The sequence below is a fragment of the Elephas maximus genome, chromosome 1 (assembly GCF_024166365.1).
Source record: "Elephas maximus indicus isolate mEleMax1 chromosome 1, mEleMax1 primary haplotype, whole genome shotgun sequence".
Lineage (NCBI taxonomy): Eukaryota > Metazoa > Chordata > Mammalia > Proboscidea > Elephantidae > Elephas > Elephas maximus.
In genome coordinates this window covers 149496527-149517178 of record NC_064819.1, presented here as the reverse complement: position 1 = coordinate 149517178, position 20652 = coordinate 149496527, and the positions used below count along the sequence as shown (strand labels likewise).

At 40.1% G+C, this 20652-nt stretch overlaps 1 long non-coding RNA gene and 2 other non-coding genes across 3 annotated transcripts; all 3 read left to right on the top strand.

Moving 5' to 3' along the window:
* The first annotated feature begins 17956 nt into the window (after nucleotides 1–17956).
* LOC126083259 (uncharacterized) lies at nucleotides 17957–20082 on the top strand. Its single transcript, XR_007518749.1, has 5 exons — nucleotides 17957–18067; nucleotides 18629–18708; nucleotides 18815–18892; nucleotides 19318–19386; nucleotides 19602–20082. It is a non-coding gene; the product is annotated as an uncharacterized LOC126083259 (long non-coding RNA).
* Nucleotides 19118–19187, top strand: LOC126057937 (small nucleolar RNA SNORD50). The gene has a single exon (XR_007513016.1). It is a non-coding gene; the product is annotated as a small nucleolar RNA SNORD50 (small nucleolar RNA).
* LOC126057926 (small nucleolar RNA SNORD50) lies at nucleotides 19437–19506 on the top strand. The gene has a single exon (XR_007513005.1). It is a non-coding gene; the product is annotated as a small nucleolar RNA SNORD50 (small nucleolar RNA).
* Nucleotides 20083–20652: the final 570 nt, after the last annotated feature.

Sequence of the window (20652 nt, the reverse complement as noted above, 5' to 3'; positions counted from 1 at the left end):
ATGTATTTTTTTCCATCCTTTGAGTTTTAGTTTGTGTCTCTAAGTCTAAGGTGTGTCTCTTGTAGGCAGCATATAGACGGATCTTGTTTTTTAATCCGTTCTGCCACTCTCTGTCTCTTTATTGATGCATTTAGTCCATTTATATTCAGGGTAATTATGGATAGGTATGAATTTAGTACTATCATTTTGATGTCTTTTTTTGTGTATTGACAGTTTCTTTTTCCCGCTTGATTTTATGTGCTTAGATTTTCTTTATATATTGTCCTCTCCTCATATTTGTTGTTGTTGATTTTGTTTCTGCTGAGTCTGTATTTTTCTTTGTATTTTATTTTAATGACTAGGATAGTTTGTCTCCTTTGTGGTTACCTGATTATTTACCCTTATTTTTCTAAATTTAAAACTAACTTTTATTTCTCTTTGTATCGCCATATCTTCCTCTCCATATGGAAGGTGCATGATTACATTTCTTAGTCCCTCTTTATTATTTTAATGTTGTCTTCTTTTATATAATAACATTACCATTACCTGGTGTTGGGCTTTTTTTTTTTTTTTTAAATCTTGCTTTGTTTTTTTGGATTTCCCTTTCTGGGTTGACGTCTGGTTGCTCTGTCCAGTGTTCTAGTCTTGGGTTGATAGCTGATATTATTGATTTTCTAAACAAAGAACTCCCTTTAGTATTTCTTGTAGTTTTGGTTTGGTTTTTACAAATGCCCTCAACTTGTGTTTATCTGGAAATGTTTTAATTTTACCTTCATATTTAAGAGACAGTTTTGATGGATATATGACTCTCAACAGGCAAATTTTTTTCCTTCAATTTTTTAAATATGTCATCCCATTGCCTTCTTGCCTGCATGGTTTCTGCCGAGTAGTCCAGGCTTATTCTTATTGGCTCTCCTTTGTAGGTGACTTTTCTTTTATTCCTTGCTGCTCTTATAATTCTCTATCTTTGGTTTTGGCAAGCTTGATTATAATGTGTCTTGGTGACTTTCTTTTAAGATCTACCTTATGTGGAGTTTGATGAGCATCTTGTATAGATATCTTCTCATCTTTCACAGTATCAGGGAAGTTTTCTGCCAATATATCTTCAACAATTTTCTCTGTATTTTCTGTTATCCCTCCCTGTTCTGGTACTCCAATCACTTGTAGGTTATTTCTCTTCATAGAGTCCCACATGATTCTTAAGGTTTCTTCATTTTTTTTTAATTCTTTTATCTGATTTTTCTTCAAATATATTAGTGCCAAGTGGTTTATCCTCGAGTTCAGAAATTCTAGCTTCTACTTGCTCAGTACTGCTCCTCTGACTTTCTATTGAGTTATCTAATTCTGTAATTTTATTGTTAATCTTCTGAATTTCTGATTGCTGTCTACGGATTTTTCCAGCTTATTAAACTTTTCATTATGTTCCTGAATAATCTTTCTAATTTCTTCAGTTGCTTTATCCGTGTGTTCCTTGACTTGTTCTGCCTATTGCCTCATTTCCTTCCTGATGTCTTAAAGAGTTCTGTATATTAAACTTTTGTATCCTGCATCTGGTAATTCCAGGAATGCACTTTAATCTAGAAGATCCCTGGATTGTTTTGAGAGCCTGTTGAGGTGATCATGGTCTGTTTCTTTATGTGACTTGATATTGACTGTTGTCTCTGAGCCATCTATAAGTTATTGTATTAGTTTATGCTTGCTTACTGTGTCGTAGCTGCTTCCTTTGTTTTATTTTGGTATACCCCTATGGGTTGCTCGAGTGAGCTAGCTTGATTATTTTTGCCTTTGGAGCTCTGGTGTCCTGTCCCCAGCTGGCTAGATCTGTTATCAGGTATATCAGTCTAGGAGTCCATTCAGTTTTCTTGTATAAATTCAGCTCAGATTTCCAGGTAGCTGATATCAAGTGTGTGGTACAGGCTCTGTCCTAGAGTCTTAGAGGGGCAGGGGTGATTGGCGTATATACCCGTATCTGATTGCAGCAGGGGGGCACGCTCTGAACAAGGCAAGGGGCTGAGAACCAACCAAGTGTCTCTGAGGAAAACACGTCTCTGTTCCCTAGAGCGTGCTGGTGGGTGGGCTCTGCAGAGGGACCATGGGCACCCAAAGGTTTTGGTTGTAAGGACTGGGAGGTACCAGTTATCTTTGGACCCCTGTTGCAGATGGCTGGGTGACCTGAGTGGAGCTACCAGTCCTTAGGTCCCTGGTGTGGGTAGGTGAGGACCTTGTTTAATAGGCAAAGCAACATCAAACGTCAAACACCCACCCCTCCACTGCACAGCTGAAATGGTTGAAGTTTGCCAACAAGGGTCTATTCTCCCAAAATAGGCCCATACAGGTCCACGCAGACAGGAAAGGTGCTCAAGGTCCACGGACGGTTTATGCCTGGACAGGAGCCGCTTCTGTCCTGAGCTCCCCCAGTTAATGGAGCTAGCAAATTCTCTTTTCCCCCCAGTCGCAAATTTTTTCCTTCCCCAAGGTCGGAAGGATGGCTCTAGGTGCTCACCAGGGTCTATCTCAGGCCCAGGGATTCAGCCACTGAAGCGGCTTGGGGGTGGGAGGGGTGCAGTAAAAGATACGCAAGTACTTAGCTTTGCCGAGAGCACCATTCTCCTCAGGTTCCGGATGTGTGAGTGGGCTGTGTGGCTGCCTGCTTCTCCCTGAGGAAACTGTGACTGAACGCTAGTACCAGCCCACCGCCACCGCTGCCACTCCAGGAATGGTGCCTGAGGGCTCCCCATGACTCAGGTCTGGTAACTCCTCTCCACTTCTGAATGGCCTCTTCCTCCCCCTGCCCCTCAGTTTGTTGTCTAAACTTCCCTTTGATGCTCAGGGCTCCCAGCTTGTCACAAATATACTCATTTCACTTGTTTTTTTCAGATCTTTGTTGTAAAGAGGGCTCGATGGAAGCATCTGTCTATTCCGCCATCTTGGCTCCGCTTCTCCCAACTGTGAAGATTTTTGTTTTCTTTATTTTGAGGTGAAATACACATTGAAAGCTGCAGTCTTTGATTTTCATCAGTAGGTGCTTCAAGTCCTCTTCACTTTCAGCAAGCAGGTTTGTGTTATCTACATATTGCAGGCTGTTAATGAGTCTTCCTCCAATCCTGATGCCACATTCTTCTTCATATGGTCCAGATTCTCGGATTATTTGCTCAGGGTTCAGATTGAATAAATATGGTGAAAGGATACAACCCTGATGCACTCCTTTTCTGACTTTAAACCACGCAGTATCCCCTTGTTCTGTTAGAACAACTGCTTCTTTGTCTATATAAAGATTCTGCATGAGCACAATTAAGTGTTCTGGAATTTCTATTCTTTGCAATGTTATTCATAATTTGTTATGATCCATGCAGTCAAATGCCTTTGCATAGTCAATGAAGCACAAGTAAACATCTTTCTGGTATCCTCTGCTTTCAGCCAAGATCTACCTGACATCAGCAATGGCATCCCTCATTCCACATTCTTTTCTGAATCTGGCTTCAATTTCTGGCAGTTCCCTGTCAATATACCACTGCAACTGCTTTTAAATGATCTACAACAAAATTTTACTCCTGTGTAATACTAATGATATTGTTCGATAATTTCCACATTCTTTTGGTTCACCTTACCCCAAGATCTCTCAGTTTGTCATACTCTGGTGGCTTGTGTGTTGCTTTGATGCTGGAAGCAACTGCTGTTGTTAGGTGCCAACGAGTCAGTTCCAACTCATAGCGACCATATGTACAACAGAATGAAACACTGCCCATTCCTGAGCCATCCTTACAATCGTTGTTATGCTTCAGCTCATTGTTGCAGCCACTGTGTCAGTCTACCTCATTGAGGGTCTTCCTCTTTTCTGCTAACCCTCTACTTTGCCAAGCATGATGTCCTTCTCCAGGGACTGATCCCTCCTGGCAACATGTCCAAAGTATGTAAGATGCAGTCTCGCCATCCTTGCCTCTAAGAAGCATTCTAGCTGTACTTCTTCCGAGACGGATTTGTTCATTCTTTTCGCAGTCCATGGTATATTCAATATTCTTCGCCAACACCACAATTCAAAGGCATCAATTCTTCTTCGGTCTTCCTTACTAATTGTCCAGCTTTCACGTGCATATGATAACACTGAAAATACCATGGCTTGGGTCAGGCGCATCTTAGTCTTCAAAATGACATCTTTGCTCTTCAACACTTTAAAGAGGTCCTTTGCAGCAGAGTTACCCAATGCAATGAGTCTTTTGATTTCTTGACTGCTGCTTCTGTGGCTGTTGATTGTGGATCCAAGTAAAACAAAATCCTTGACAACGTCAATCTTTTCTCCATTTATCATGATGTTGCTCATTGGTCCAGTCGTGAGGATTTTTGTTTTATGTTGAGGTGCAATCCATACCGAAGGCTGTGGTCTTTGATCTATCTTCATTATTAAGTGCTCCAAGTCCTCTTCACTTTCAGCAAGTAAGGTTGTGTCATCTGCGTAACGCAGGTTGTTAATGAGTCTTCCTCCAATCCTGATGAGCAGGATTGCTGGATCATATGGTAGTTCTATTTCTAGCTTTTTAAGGATGCACCAAATCAATTTCCAAAGTGGGTGTAGCATTTTACATTCCCACCAGCAGTGAATAAGTGTTCCAGTCTCTCCACAACCTCTCCAATATTTATTATTGTGTGTTTTTGATTAATGCCAGCCTTGTTGGAATGAGATGGAATCTCATTGTAGTTTTCATTTGCATTTCTCTAATGGCTAATGATCATGACCATTTCCTCATGTATCTGTTAGCTACCTGAATGTCTTTTTTAGTGAAGCACCTGTTCATATCCTTTGCCCATTTTTTAATTGCTTTGTTATTTTGTTGTTGAATTTTTGCAGTATCATGTAGGTTTTCGAGATCAGATGCTGATCAAAAATGTCATACCTAAAAACTTTTTCCCAGTCTTTTTACTCTTTTGGTGAAGTCTTTGAATTAGTATAGGTGTTTGAATTTTAAGAGCTCCCAGTTTTTTTTTTTTTAGTTATCTAGTTTCTATTCTGGTGTTTGTGCATTGTTAGTAATGTTTTGTGTACTGTTTATGCCATGTATTAGGGAGCCTAGCATTGTCACTATTTTTACTTCCATATTTATTGTTTTAGCTTTTATATTTAGGTCTTTGATCCATTCTGAGTTAGTTTTTCTGCATGGTGTGAGGTATAGGTCTTGTTTCATTTTTTTGCAGATGGATATCCAGTTATGCCAGCACCATCTGTTAAACAGACTGTCTTTTCCACCATTTAACTAACTTTGGGCCTTTGTCAAATATCAGCTGCTCATATGTGGATGAATTTAAGTCTGGATTCTCAATTCTGTTCCATTGGTCTATGTACCTGCTGTAGTACTCGGCTGTTTGGACTACTACAGCAGTATAATATGTTCTAAAATCAGGTACCGCGAGACCTTCCACTTTGTTCTTCTTTTTCAGTAATGTTTTACTTAGCTGAGGCGTCTTTCCCTTCCATATGAAGTTGGTGATTTGTTTCTCCATCTCATTAAAAAATATAACTGGAATTTCAATCTGGATTGCATTGTATCTGTGTATCATTTTTGGAAGAATAGACATTTTACAATGTTGAGTCTTCCTATCCATGAGCAAGGTATGTTTTTCCACTTATGTAGGTCTTTTTGGTTTCTTGCAGTAAGGTCTTGTATTTTTCTTTGTATAGGTCTTTTATGTCTCTGGTAAGATTTATTTCTAAGTATTTTATCATCTTGAGGGCTACTGTAAATGGTATTGCTTTGGTGATTTCCTCTTCGATGTTCTCTTTGTTGGTGTACAGGAATCCAACTGATTTTTGTTTATCTCATATCCTGATACTTAGCTGAGCTCTTCTAGTCATTTCAGTACTTTTCCTGAAGATTCTTTAAGAGTTTTCTGTGTTTAAGATCACAACATCTGCAAATAGAGATATTTTTACTTCTTCCTTACCAATCTCAATGCCCTTTATTTCTTTATCTAGCCTAATTGCTCCAGCACAATGCTGAATAAGAGTGGTGATAAAGGGGATCCTTGCCTGGTTCCTGATTTCAAGGGGAATGCTTTCAGACTCTCTCCATTTAGGATGACGTTGGCTGTTGGCTCTGTATAAATGTCCTTTACTACATTGAGGAATTTCCGTTCTATTCCTATCTTCCTGAGACTTTTTATCATGAATGGGTGTTGGACTTTGTCTAATGTCTTTTCTGCATCAATTGATAAGATCACATGGTTCTTGTCTTTTGTTTTGTTTATATGATGGATTACACTAATGGTTTTCCTAATGTTGAACCATCCCTGCATACCTGATGTGAATCTCATTTAGTCATGGTGAATTGTTTTTTGTTATGTTGTTGAATTCTACTGGCTGGAATTTTGTGGAGGATTTTTGCATCTAAATTCATGAGGGATATAGGTCTGTAATTTTCTTTTTTTGTGGTGTCTTTACCTTATTTTGGTATCAGGGATATGCTGGCTTCATAGAATGAGTTTGGGAGTATTCCATCCTTCTCTATGCTCTGAAATACCTTTAGTAGTAGTGGTGTTAACTCTTCTCTGAAAGTTTGGTAGAACTCTCCAGTGAAGCTGTCTGGGCCGGGGCTTTTTTTTTGTTGGGAGCTTTTAATTGCCTTTTCAATTCCTTCTATGGTTTTATTTAGTTGTTCTACCACTGTTTGTGTTAGTTTAGGTAGGTAGTGTGTTTGTAGAAATTCATCCATTTCTTCCACGTTTTCAAATTTGTTAAGAGTACAATTCTTTGTAGTATTCTGATATGATTCTTTTAATTTCAGTTGGGTCTGTTGTGATATCGCCCATCTCCTTTCTTATTTGGGTTACTTGCTTGCTCTCGTTTTTCTTTTGACAATTTGGTCAATGGTTTATCAATTTTGTTATTTTTTTCAAAGATCCTGCTTTTGTTCTTGCTAACTCTTTTAATTGCTTTTTCTTTTCTCTATTTCATTTAATTCTGTTCTAATTTTTTTTATTATTTGCTTTCATCTACGGCCTGAGGGTTTCTTTTGTTGCTCTCTATTTATTGAAGTTGTAGGGGTAATTCTTTGATTTTGGCTCTTTCTTCTTTTCGTATGCGTGCGTTTATTGATATAAATTGACCTCTGAGCACTGTTTTAACTGTGTCCCAAAGGTTCTCATAGTGTTCTCATTCTCATTGGATTCTATGAATTTCTTTATTCTATCCTTAAAGTCTTTTATAACCCAGTCATTTTTGAGCAGGATATTGTTCAGTTTGCAAGTGTTTAATTTCTTTTCCCTGCTTTTTCTGTTACTGATTTCTACTTTTATGGCCTTATGGCCAGGGAAGATGCTTTATAATATTTTGACATTTTGAATTCTGCTAAGGCTTGCTTTATGACCTAATGTATGGTCTATTCTAGAGAAGGTTCCATGTGCACTAGAAAAGGAAGTATAATTGGCTGCTGTTGGGTGGAGTGTTCTCTATATGTCTATGAGGTCAAGTTGGTTGACTGTGGCTCTTAGATCTTCCAAGTGTTTATTGAGCTACTTTCTGGATGTTCTGTCCTTTACCGAAAGTGGTGTGTTGAAGTCTCGTACCATTATTTTGGAGCTGTATATTTCACTTTTCAATGCTGTTAGAGTTTGTTTTATATATCTTGAAGCCCTGTCACTGGGTGCATAAATATTTAATATGATTATATCCTCCTGGTATACTGTCCCTTTAATCATTATATAGTGCCCTTCCTTACCCTTTGTAGTGCATTTAACTTTAAAGTGTATTTTGTCAGAAATTAATATTGCCACTCTTGCTCTTTTTTGATTGTTGTTTCCTTGATATATTTTTTTCCATCCTTTGAGTTTTAGTTTGTGTCTCTAAGTCTAAGGTGTGTCTCTTGTAGGCAGCACACAGACGGACCGTGTTTTTTAATCCATTCTGCCACTCTCTCTTTATTGGTGCATTTAGTCCATTTACATTCAGCGTAATTATGGATAGGTATGACTTTAGTGCTGTCATTTTTTCTGTTTTTGAGAGTTTCTTTTTTCCCACTTAATTTTTTGTGCTGAGTAGTTTATATATTGTCTTTTCCTCTTATTTGTTGTTTTTGTTTTGTTTTGTTTTTGCCGAGTCTTTTTTTCCTATACTTTATTTTGATGAGTAGAATTGTTAGTCTCCTTTGTGCTTACCTTAATATTTAACCATATTTTTCTAAGTTTAAACCTAACTTTTACTTCTTTATATCCCCTTGATTCTTCTCCATATGAAAGATCTATGACTACATTTCTTAGTCCCTCTTTATTGTTTTAATATTGCCTTCTTTTACATAATGACATCACTCTTCCTCTGTTTTGAGCTTTTTTTATCCTGATTTATTTTTGTGATTTCCCTGTCTGGCTTCTCATCTGGTTGCTCTGTCCTGTGTTCTAGTCTTGGGTTGATATCTGATATTAATTCATTTTCTAACCAGAGAACTCCCTTTAGTATTTCTAGTAGTTTTGGTTTGGTTTTTACGAACTCCCTAAACTTCTGTGATCTGTAAATGTCCTAATTTTGCCTTCACATCTGAGAGACAGTTTTTCTGGATATAAGATCCTTGGCTGGTAATTTTTTTTCCTCCAATACTTTATATAAGTCATCCCATTGCCTTCTTGCCTGCATGGTTTCTGCCGAGTAGACTGAACTTATTGACTCTCCTTTGTAGGTGATTTTCATATGAGTTACAATTGACTCGATGGCAGTGGGTTTAGTTTTTGGTTTTTGGCTCTTAAAATTCTCTTTTTATCTTTGGTTTTGTCAAGTTTAATTATAATACGTCCTGGTGACTTTCTTTTGAGATCTACCTTATGTGAAGCTCAATGGGCATCTTGGATAGATATCTTCTCATCTTTCACGATATCAGGGAAGTTTTCTGCCAATAAATCTTCAACAATTCTCTCTGTATTTTCTGTTATCCCTTCCTGTTCTGGTACTCCAATCACCCGTAGGTTATTTCTCTTGATAGAGTCACACACGATTCTTAGTGTTTCTTCATTTTTTTTAATTCTCTTATCTGATCTTTCTTTGAATATATTCATGCCAAGTGTTTTATCTTCAGTCTCACTAATTCTGCCTTCCACTTCTTCAATTCTACTCCTCTAATTTTCTATTGAGTTGTCTAATGCTGTAATTTTATTGTTAATCTCCTGAATTCCTGATTGCTGTCTCTCTATGGATTCTTGCAGCTTATTAAATTTTTCATTATGTTCTTGAATACTCTTTTTAATTTCTCCAGCTGCTTTATATGTGTGTTCCTTGCCTTGTTTTGCGTTTTGCCTGACCTTGTTCCTGATGTCTTGAAAAGTTTTGTATATTAATCTTTTGTATTCTGCATCTGGTAATTCCCAGAAGGCACCTTCATCCAGAAGATTCCTTTAATTTTTGTTTTGAGCTCTAGTTGAAGCGATCATGGTCTGCTTCTTTATGTTGTCTCCAAACCATCTATAAGTTATTGTATTAGTTCATTTTATGTTTGCTTACTGTATCCTAGCTTCTTGCTTTGTTTTGTTTTGATATGCCCAAATAGGGTGCTTGACTGAGCTAGCTTATTTTCACCTTTGAAATTCTAACATGCTGTCACCAGATGGCTAGAGCTGATACCAGGTATATGAGCCTAGGAGTCCATTCACTTTTCTTGTATGGATTCAGCTTAGGTGTCTAGGCGGCTGGTCATCAAGTGTGTGGTGCAGGCTCTGTCCTACAGTCTTAGAGTGGCGGGGGTGATTGGTGTAGTTATAAGTATCTCGTTGCAGCAGGGGGTCACACTCTCAACAAGGCAGGGGGCTGACAACTGTCCCCCGACCGTCTGTGAGGAAAGCACATCCCTGTTCCCTACAGCGCACAGGTGAGTGGGTTCTGCAGCCGGACCATGGGCACCCAATGCTCTTGGTTGTAAAGACTAGGAGATACCACTTATCCTTGGACCCCTGTTGCAGGTGGCTAAGTGATGTGAGTGGAGTCACCCATATTAGGGCCCTGATATGGGGAGGTGAGGATCTTGCTTAATAGGCAAAGTGGTGTCAAACATCAAAAACCCACCTCTCCACCGTACAGATGAAACAGTTGCAGTCTACCAACAAAGGCCTATTCTCCTGAAATGGGCCTACACAGGTCCACACAGGGATGAAAGGTATTCAAAGTCCATGGACCGTTTGTGCCTGAACAGCAGCCACTTCTGTCCTGAGCTCCCCAGCTAAGTGGAGCTGGCAGATTATCTTTTCCCCCAATTGTAAATTTATTACTTCTTCAAGGCCAAGAGAATGGCTCGAGGCACACAGCAGGACCGATCTCCAGCCCAGGGAAATTGACAGCCACTAAAGCCAGCTTGGGGGCTGGGGCATGGTAAAATCAATGCGAGTACTCAGTTTTTGCAGAGAGCGCCATCCTTCTCTGGTTCCAGAGGTGTGAGCAGACTGTGTGGCTCATTGCCTTTCCTGAGGAAATCATGTCCAGGACACTACCGCCACCCCTGCTGCAGTTGTTCCAGGGAATGGCACCTGAGGGTTCCCAGCAATTCAGATTCAGCAACTCCTCACTATTTCTGAACCATCTCTCCCGCCCCCTGACGCTCAGCCCATTTTCTAACTTTGCCTTTGATGTTCAGGGCTCCTAGCTTGTCAGATATATAATCACTTCATTTGTCTTTCTGGGTCTTTGTTGTAAGAGGGATCACCAGAAGCATCTGACTACTCCGCCATCTTGGCCCTGCCACCCTTCCATCTTCTTTTGAGGCTTCCTGCATCATCTAATATTTTCCCCATAGAATCCTTCACTATCGCCACTCAATGCTTGAATTTTTTCTTCAGTTTTTTCAGCTTGAAAAACACCGAGAAAGTTCTTCCCTCTTGGTTTTCTATCTCCAGCTCTTTGCACATGTCATTATAATACTTTACTTTGTCTTCTCGGGCCGCCCTTTGAAATCTTCTGTTCAGTTCTTTTATTTTATCATTTCTTCCTTTTGCTTTAGCTGCTCGATGTTCAAGAGCAAGTTTCAGAGTCTCCTGTGACATCCATCTTGGTCTTTTCTTTCTTTCCTTTCTTTTCAATGACCTCTTGCTTTCTTCATGTATGATGTCCTTGATGTCATTCCACAACTCATCTTGTCTTCGGTCACTAGTGTTCAACACATCAAATCTATTCTTGAGATGGTCTCTAAATTCACATGGGATATACTCAAGGTTGTATTTTGGCTCTCATGGGTTTGCTCTGATTTTCTTCAGTTTCAGCTTGAACTTGCATATGAGCAATTGATGGTCTGTTCCACAGTCAGCCCCTGGCCTTGTTCTGACTGATGATTTTGAGCTATTCCATCGTCTCTTTCCACAGATGTAGTCAATTTGATTCCTGTGTGTTCCATCTGGCAAGGTCCATGTGTAGAGTCACCATTTATGGTGGTGAAAAAAGGTATTTGCAATGAAGAAATCATGGGTCTTGCAAAATTCTATCATTCGATTTCCAGCATTGTTTCTATCACCAAGGCCATATTTTCCAACAACTGATCCTTCTTTGTTTCTAACTTTCGCATTCCAGGTTCTGATTATTAATGGATGTTTGTAGCTGTTTCTCAAGAAAATGTTCTGCATCCCATTTTGGGGAGTGGCATCTGGGGTCTTAAAAGCTAGCGAGCAGCCATCTAAGATATATCAATTGGTCCCAAACCACCTGGGGCAAAGGAAAATGAAGACCACCAAAGATACTAGGAAAATATTAGTCCAATAGACAGACAGGCCACATAAACCACAGACTCCATCAGCCTGATACGAGAAGAACTAGATGGTGCCTACCTACCACCAATAACCACCCTAACAGGAAACATGACAGAGAATCCCTGATGGAGCAGGAGAAAAGTGGGGTGCAGAACTCAAATTCTACTAAAAATACCATACTTAATAGTCTAACTGAGACTGGAAGGACCCCAGAAGACATGGCCCCTGGACTCTCTGTTAGCCCAAAACTAAAACCATTCCCGAAAGCAACTCTTCAGACAAAGATTGGACTGGACTATAAGGTATAAAATGATACTCATGAAGAGTGTGCTTCCTAGCTCAGGTAGATACATGAGACTTAACGGGCAGCTCCTGTCTGGAGGTGATATGAGAAGGCAGAAGGGGAAAAGGACAGGAGCTGGTTGAATGGACACGAGAAATCTGGGGTGGAAAGTAGGAGTGTGCTGTCATATTATGGGTAGAGCAACTAGGGTCACATAACATGTGTATAAATTTTTGTATGAGAAACTAACTTGACCTGTAACCTTTCACATAAAGCACAATAAAAAAAATTTTTTTAAAAAACTGCTTGGCCAACCAGGGGCCTTTTATTAGTAAATTAATTTCCTCTGATTCTTTTCACTTTTTTTTTAAATATTGCTATTAGCAACTCTGGAAACCCTGGTGGCATAGTGATTAAGAGCTACATCAGCTAACCAAAAAAGGTCCACAGTTTGGATCCCCCAGGTGCTCCCTGGAAACTCTATGGGGCAGTTCTACTCTGTCCTATAGGGTCGCTATGAGTCAAAATTGACTCAAGGGCAACAGGTTTGGGTTTGTTTTTTTCTTTTAGCAAATTTAAAATTATATACGCAGTTTGCATATACAGCTTGTGTTATATTCCTATTTGAAGAAGAAACAGACTTTGCAAGGCCAAACATGAGTGCTCTCAAGCAGTGCACAAGCTTACTACAGTTTGCATTTTTATATAAGCCCCTGGCATGCAGACACTATTATCTGTCACCACCATAAAACCTCTGCTCTCCCCTGGGGAAGCCAGCACAACTTGTCCAAGGGAAGGACATGGAAGCTCCATAGACACATCTGAATCCCTGAGAGACTAAACTACTGGGCTGAGGGCTGTGATGACCATGATCTCATGGAACATCTAGCTCAACTGGCATAACATAGTTTATAAAGAAAATGTTCTACAGTTTACTTTGGTGAGTAGCATCTGGAGTCTTAAAAGCTTGTAAGCGGCCATCTAAGATACTCCACTGGTCTCACCTGTTGGGAGGAAGGGAGAATGAAGAAAACCAAAGGCACAAGGGAAAGATTAGTCCAAAGGACTAATGGACTGCAACTACCACAGCCCCCATCAGACTGAGTCCAGTCCAACTAGATGGTGCCAGACTACCACTGACTGCTCCTACAGGGACCACAACAGAGGGTCCCAGACAGAGCTGGAGAAAAATGTAGAACAAAATTCTAAGTCACAAAAAAAGACCAGACTTACTGGCCTGACAGAGGCTGAAGAAACCCCGAGAGTATAGCCCCCACTCTTTTTGCTCAGTAATGAAGTCATGCCTGAGGTTCACCCTTCAGCCAAAGATTAGACAGGCCCATAAAACAAAACAAGACTAAAGGGGTATACCAGCCCAGGAGCAAGCACTAGGAGGCAGGAGTGGACAGGAACGCTGGCAACAGGGAACCCAAGGTCAAGAAGGGAGAGTGCTGACATGTCATAGGGTTGTTTACCAATGTCACAAAACAATATGTGTACTAATTGTTTAATGAGAAGCTAGTTTATTCTGTAAACCTTCATCTAAACTACAATTCAAAAAAAAAAAACAGCCAAGCTAACAAGAATTAGGAAAAAAAAAAAAAAAAAAACCCTGCCCTCCTACCATGGGGTGCAGAGATTTACTTTGGTCCTTCGGCTGACAGGGACCACTGCCTCATAGGTTAGTCTCCTTAATATACTCCTTTGCCCTCACACAATAGTTGCTCACCTCTTTCTTCCATCTCTTGCCACCCTCCTTTTTTGGAGGCAAATTTCAAGTTACTCGTCCATGCCTGGACACTATTGGACAACATTACCCCAGGTACTTGTTTAAAATGTTGATTCCTGGTTCCCATTTTTGGAGATTTTGTTTTAGTAGTTCCAGATTGAGGCCCAGAAATTTAATTTGTTTTAGTTCTCTGGGTAATTCAATTGTTAAGTCACGTTGGGAATCATTGCTTTATATACCTTTTGACCAGGTGATTTTGATGGTCTTCAGCATAGCAAGCATTGATTCAAAGATAACACAGTAATAGTTCTCAATTTCAATAGTATAATAATCGTTATTTCATAATAGTAATACCTATGTTTCTCTATGGGGAAAATACTGAACGACACAGGGAGCATCAAAAGAAGGTAGAAGGAATACACAGACTCACTGTACCAAAAAGAATTGGTTGGCATTCAACTATTTCAGGAGGTAACATATGATCAAAAACCAATGGTACTGAAGGAAGAAATCCAAGCTGCCCTGAAGGCATTGCCAAAAAACAAGGTTCCAGGAATTGACAAAATACCAATTGAGATGTTTCAACAAATGGATGCAGCACTAGAGGTGCTCACTCATCCATGCCAAGAAATTTCAAGGACAGCTACCTAGCCAAGTGACTGGAAGAGATCCATATTTGTGCCCATTCCAAAGAAAGGTGATCCAACAGAATGCAGAAATTATTAAATAATACCATTAATATCACACACAAGTAAAATTTTGCTAAAGATAATTTAAAAACGGTTGCAGTAGTACATCAACAGCGAACCGCCAAAAATTCAAGCCAAATTCAGAAGAGAACATGGAATGAAGAATATCACTGCTGATGCCAGATGGATCCTGGCTGAAAGCAGAGAATTTCAGAAAGATGTTTACCTGTGTTTTATTGACTATGCAAAGGCATTCATTCAACTGTGTGGATCATAACAAATTACGGATAACACTGCGAAGAAGAGGAATTCCAGAACACTTAATTGTGCTCATACAGAACCTGTACATAGACCAAGTGGCAGCTGTTGAAACAGAACAAGGGGATATTGCGTGGTTTAATTAAGGAAAGGTGTGCATTGGGGTTTTATCCTTTCACCACACTTATTCAATCTGAATCCTGAGCAAATAATCCGAGAAGCTGGACTATATGAAGAAGAATGTGGCATCAGGATTGGAGGAAGACTCATTAGCAACCTGTGTTATACAGATGGCACAACCTTGCTTACTGAAAGTGAAAAAGACTTGAAGCTCTTACTGATGAGCTTCAAATCAAAGACTACAGCCTCCAGTATGTATTGCACCTCAACATAAAGAAAACAAAAAAATCTCACAACTGGACCCATAAGCAACATTATGATAAATGGAGAAAAGCTTGAAGTTGTCAAGAACTTCATTTTACTTGGATCCACAATCAACACTCATGGAAGCAGCAGTTAAGAAATCAAACTATGTATTGTATTGGACAAATCAGCTGCAAAAGACCTCTTCAAACTGTTAAAAAGCAAAGATGTCACTTTGAGGACTACGGTGCACCTGACCCAAGGCATGGTATTTTCAATTGCCTCATATGCATGTGAAAACTGGACAATGCATATAGAAGACTGAAGAAGAACTGATGTCTTTAAATTACGATGTTAGTGAAGAATATTGAATATACCATGGACTGCCAGAAGAACGAACAAGTCTGTCTTGGAAAAATCCTTCTTAGAAGCAAGGATGGTGAGACTTCATCTCAGGTACTTTGGACATGTTATCAGGAAGGACCAGTCCCTGGAGAAGGACATAATGCTTGGTAAAGTAGAGGGTCAGTCAAAAAGAGGAAGACCCTCAACGAGATGGACTGACATAGTGGCTGCAAGGATGGGCTCAAGCATAACAACGATTGTGACGATGGCACAGGGCTGGGCAACGTTTCATTCTGTTGTACAGAGGGTTGGTATGAGTCGGAACTGACTCGACAGCACCTAATAACAACATGTTTTTCAGTTAGCAAACTGTACTTCAAAATATCACAACACAGTTTTTTGTGGGAGCTGAGGGAAGGAGGGAAACAATTAAGCAACTCTCTACACAAATTTAAGTGCACATAACCTTTGACCCACTTCTAAGAATGTATCTTGCAGATATATTCTCACCATCACACTATATCTACAACTCTCTTCAGCACTGTTCTGTTTGAAATAGTGAAAATTTGGAAATAACTGATTAAATAAATTATGATACATCCAAACAAATACTATGCAAACCGTAAAAAAGAATGTTGTTGTGTGCCATGGTGTTGACTTTAACCCATAGCAAACCCATGTGACAGAGTAGAACTGCTCCATAGGATTTTCTTGGCTTTGATCTTTACTGAAGCAGATCACCAGGTCTTTCCCCCTCGGAGTTACTGAATGCGTTTGAACTGCCAACTCTTCAGTTAACCACTGTACCACCAAGGCTCCTTTTGTAAAAAAAAGAATAAGGTCATCTACATGCACTAATAAGGAGCCCTGGTAACTCTGTTGTTAAGCGCTCAGCTGCTAACTGAAAAGTTGGCAGTTCAAACTCACTAGCCACTCCTCAATATACCTGCATTTATTTGTACATACATAAAAATATCAAAAACTGATAATAATCGTTACAGCTGGAGAATAGAACTGGGAAGAAGATTCCTAGGGGTGTGGAAAGAACTTATACTTTACTTTTTGTGTCCTTTTGTACTGTTTTACTTTTCTTACTATGAGCAACATACAAATTTACATTGTACATTACAAAACAATATAAAGTATCTACATAATCTCCTGCCAAGTGAATACTTCATGGTGTTGGTTCCTGTTACAGAAATTTGCTTTTCACTATTCCTTTTAATCTGAAGTTTGGACTTCACTCTAATTCTCTAAAAGGCCACCACATATATTCATTCATTCAATACAAGCTGTTTCACGCCAGGCACTGTTCTTGGAAGAAGTACAGCCAGAATGCTCCTTAGAAGCAAAGATGTCCAGACTTTGTCTCGCTTACTTTGGACATGCTATCAAAATGGACCAGACCCTGGAGAAGGACATCATGCTTGGTAAAAGACAGCACAACACTGGGCAACTTTTAGTTCTGTTATACACAGAATCTCTTATCAGTCAGAACCCACTAGAGGGCACCTACTGTTCTAAACCAAGGAGAAACACTGGTGCAGAAAATCAAATGTGTTTCCCCCACACATTCTAGCAAGGAAGACAAAAAACAGAAACACATTAGTAATTCTAACTAGTAATTAATATTAACTGAATAATTTTAATTACAAACAAATGCTATGAAGAAAGAAGTCGAGACCCGAATTTTCAAATGCTGAATGTTGAAAGGAAGTGGTGTGTGGTGTGCATATACGCATATTCACTCCCATATACTAATTAATAGTAGCTTTTTTTTTCCTTTGAATTTAAGTTTGTTGTTTGAATAAAGTATTCGTTTTGGGTTTCAAATTAACTCAAATAATTTCAAATATATTACAAAAAAATTAAAAATAGGTAAACGTTACAGTTATGTGACTTTAGGCCAATTAACTGCTTTAGGCCTCCGTTTTCTTCTCTACCAGAGGAAATATTTACCTGTCAGGTTTCCTGTCTCCTGAGAATTACATGGGATAATTATGGAGTGCTTAGAACTGTGCCTGGCACAGCGGAGCGTTAAAAAACAGGAGTGGGGTGAGCCCCCATTGGACAGTGCTCCCCGTCCGCGAGTCGGTCTGGGGCGCATGCCCCGCGGCGGAGCGGCCTTCGGAAGAGGTGAGGTATTTTCGCTGTTGACTAGAGGATAAATACGGCACCTTCACACGTCTTTCACCAGAGCGCTTGAGCTGGCCAGTTTCTCTTTCCAGCGCTCTTCCGCTCCTTCGGCGGCGGGCCAGCGCGAGCCAGCCAGCTCGGCTTCTCGAGTAGGTCATAAACGCAGCCGCCGCGCACTGACCCGGGCCGCCCAATCAGTCCTGGAAGGACTTGGCTAGGCGCAGGCGGCAGCACTGCCTTCAACTACGGCTGTTTGAATTCTGGCGCCACTCCCGCGCCACGTAGGGACGAGACACTCGCCAGATTCGGAAGCGACGGGCCTCAGCGTGCCGGGGAATGGGCGGGCAGAGAGCGCGCACCGCATGATCCGGAACGCCGGCGCGCGGCCGGGCCCCCAGGGAAAAGAGCCGCCGCGCGCGCTCCCGCACGCTTGCGGGAAAGGGTCCCGCCCCGTCTTCTTCGCGACCAATAGAAGCGAGAGGGAGGGCGCGGCCTCGTTCTGACTGAGAGAAGGCTATATAGGGGACGGCTGGCGGCACAGCCCGGTCTTTTACGTCCGGATTCGGAAGCTTGTCACTGTGTTAGCAGGTGAGTTGTCGTCGCGGTCGATTAGCCGAGTGAGGGAGGAGGTTGGTGTTTGCGGAAAGAGGCTGGGGCTGCAATACTGTGAGGCGTTTTGGAGATTTGAACATGGAGTACTGTATGTTGTTCGTGGAAAAGCGCAGCCGGACCGCCGCCACGTGTCCCAAGATTGAGTCGTAGTGGTTGTAGTCTCAGGCGTGAGGAGGCCTCTAATCTGCCAAACGCGGCCTGGGAACTGGATTCGGACTGCCGGCTGGACTGACTGAGTGGTGCCGAACTACGTCCAAATTTCCAGACCGTTCTTTGCCTTCAAGTCGAGGCTTCTCTGTCTAGGTTCAAACCGTCGATCTCTTGTCTAGTATTGCAGCGACTGGCCGGTTTTATTGTGTGGCGATTGCCATTTCTCCCTTGGCAAATGTTTGTTTCAAAATAGGTAATCCTGACCCTGCATGAGACTACTTGTATTGTGCTCCAGGTAGCCTTGTTTGTAATTAGAATTAATGGAGGGGAACATTTTAATACTGGAAATCTGGAGTTGTGACGTTCTATGAATATGCTTAATCTTAGATACCGATCTCCCCGCCACCCACCTAGGAACAATGACAGCGTCTAATGGTATGTCGAATCTGCTGTGTGGATATGCAAAGGTAAGGTTTCCAGGGCTCTTGGTAGCCTTTTAAACAAAGGAAGGAAACCTGTTGATTTACAGAAATAGGAAATGATTCATGTTCTGGCATTTGCTTCCATTTATAGATGCAAAGGAAAATTCCAAGACATCAGAAAGAGTATTTACTGGAAAATGCTTTGTTTAAAATCTGACAGTTTTTGCAGGTATGTGTACAACTAGTAATTTATGATTGGGTATATGTTTAATCCATGTGTAGATTAAATGAAATTTTTGTTGTTTGAGCACTAACCTGGGGGTTGATAATGCCAGCTTCATTTTTAAGCAGCTTGTGTGCCTTCCAAATTTTCAGTCTTCTTGACTTACACATTGCTTTGAGTTATGGCAAATGTCACTGAAGTATAGCTTAAGGTAGTAAGTATGATTGGTCTAATCAATGATGACACCTATCCCGAAGCTGATTACCTGAAGAAAAATATATACGGATTCGGCTTCTGAGATGAGGCCAATTTGCAGAAATTTTGGGGGTTGCCTTTCATAGCTGAAAGGGTTCTGTTAATTTGTAAACCATCTTGTACACAAAAAAAAAAAAAGCTCGCGAGAATTTTTTTTTCTTCTCTCTGCCGAAAAGTGAGTCGTTGCTGTCTGCCCACCTAAGGAAGGCCAGTTTGGTGTGACCTTCCTTCCTAAGGAACTTCCTGTGAGTACAAGTTTTTTGATTACTAGGAGTTGGTGTTGTATCCTTGGTCTTATCTATGATGATCCTATCCCGAAACTGAATTTCTGTTGAAAAAACTTATACGGATCTGGCTTCTGAGATGGACCATTGCTAGAACAGTACTTAAAGTTTATTTTAAGTAAGCTGTTTTTAATGTTGATTACCGTAGTAAATCTCAAATGTTTTTTGTTTTCCAGGACTACCAAGAGGTTTACTTGTCTGGTGTCAAGTGCTGGTGGTGAAAAGCCCAGGAAACGTTGCATTTTGCAGACATAGAAAGGAAAAATGCAATTTGGTTTTATCGAGAGAGTGTTTTAGGGTAACTTCAAATTTTGTGGATTTGGATGATGAACCAACACTGAATCTAGATTAAGTATTCACAAGATGCGAGCCACTTCTGTATAACACTACCCTAAAGAGTCACAAAGTATTAACAAGTAGATTATTTATCAGAACTATTTCTTAAGTTATAGATACTTTAATGTGAGAAGTAGAATGTACAGTGTTCAAAAATTCTTTGTTATCGGTTAACCATCCTTATAATTCTGAATGACCTTATCTGTGCTCACCTGTTTGAAATGCTTAGTTGTATTTAAAGCTTACGTTAACGCTTGTAGAGATTTGTTAATTGATTATAAAAATAAAATGTATGGAACAAAGTATTTCTGGATTTCTCTAAATGTAATTTTGAAGGCTGAGGTGCTTAAGATCAGAAATGGATATATTGATTGGGTATCTTCATACTACCAAAATAGAATTGGGGGGCAGTTAAGGACCCTTCGGCAAGTACATAACTAAGATATTGATGCACGTGTATGGCATTGCAACTTGCATCCTTAAACCCTGGTATCCCCATGAGGGCATCTTGCTCCTTTTTCAAGTAATTTTAACTTTTTTAGCATGTTCTATAAATTAGTGTTTTTTGTCAACCTGCTAGAATATAAAAGGCTAAGATCTATTTCATTCATGAATATATCTCACTTAACGTTAGGTGAACAATAGGGGTAATTGTTGGGGCTCCATTCAAATTTTAGAGGAAAAACTGCCTTTACCCTTTCTTAAAAGCTGGGAAATAACCTCTTTCAAACAGCAAAGTCATGAAATAGACAAAATATGTTTTGAAGCCCCCTAACCTCTCTCTTTTCCCGAAGTTAATTTTACACTCACCTCCTTGTGGGTCTTGTAATGTCACATTTTCTTAGTTGATAACAGAACAAATTAATATTGTGCACTTAAGCATTGGACTGT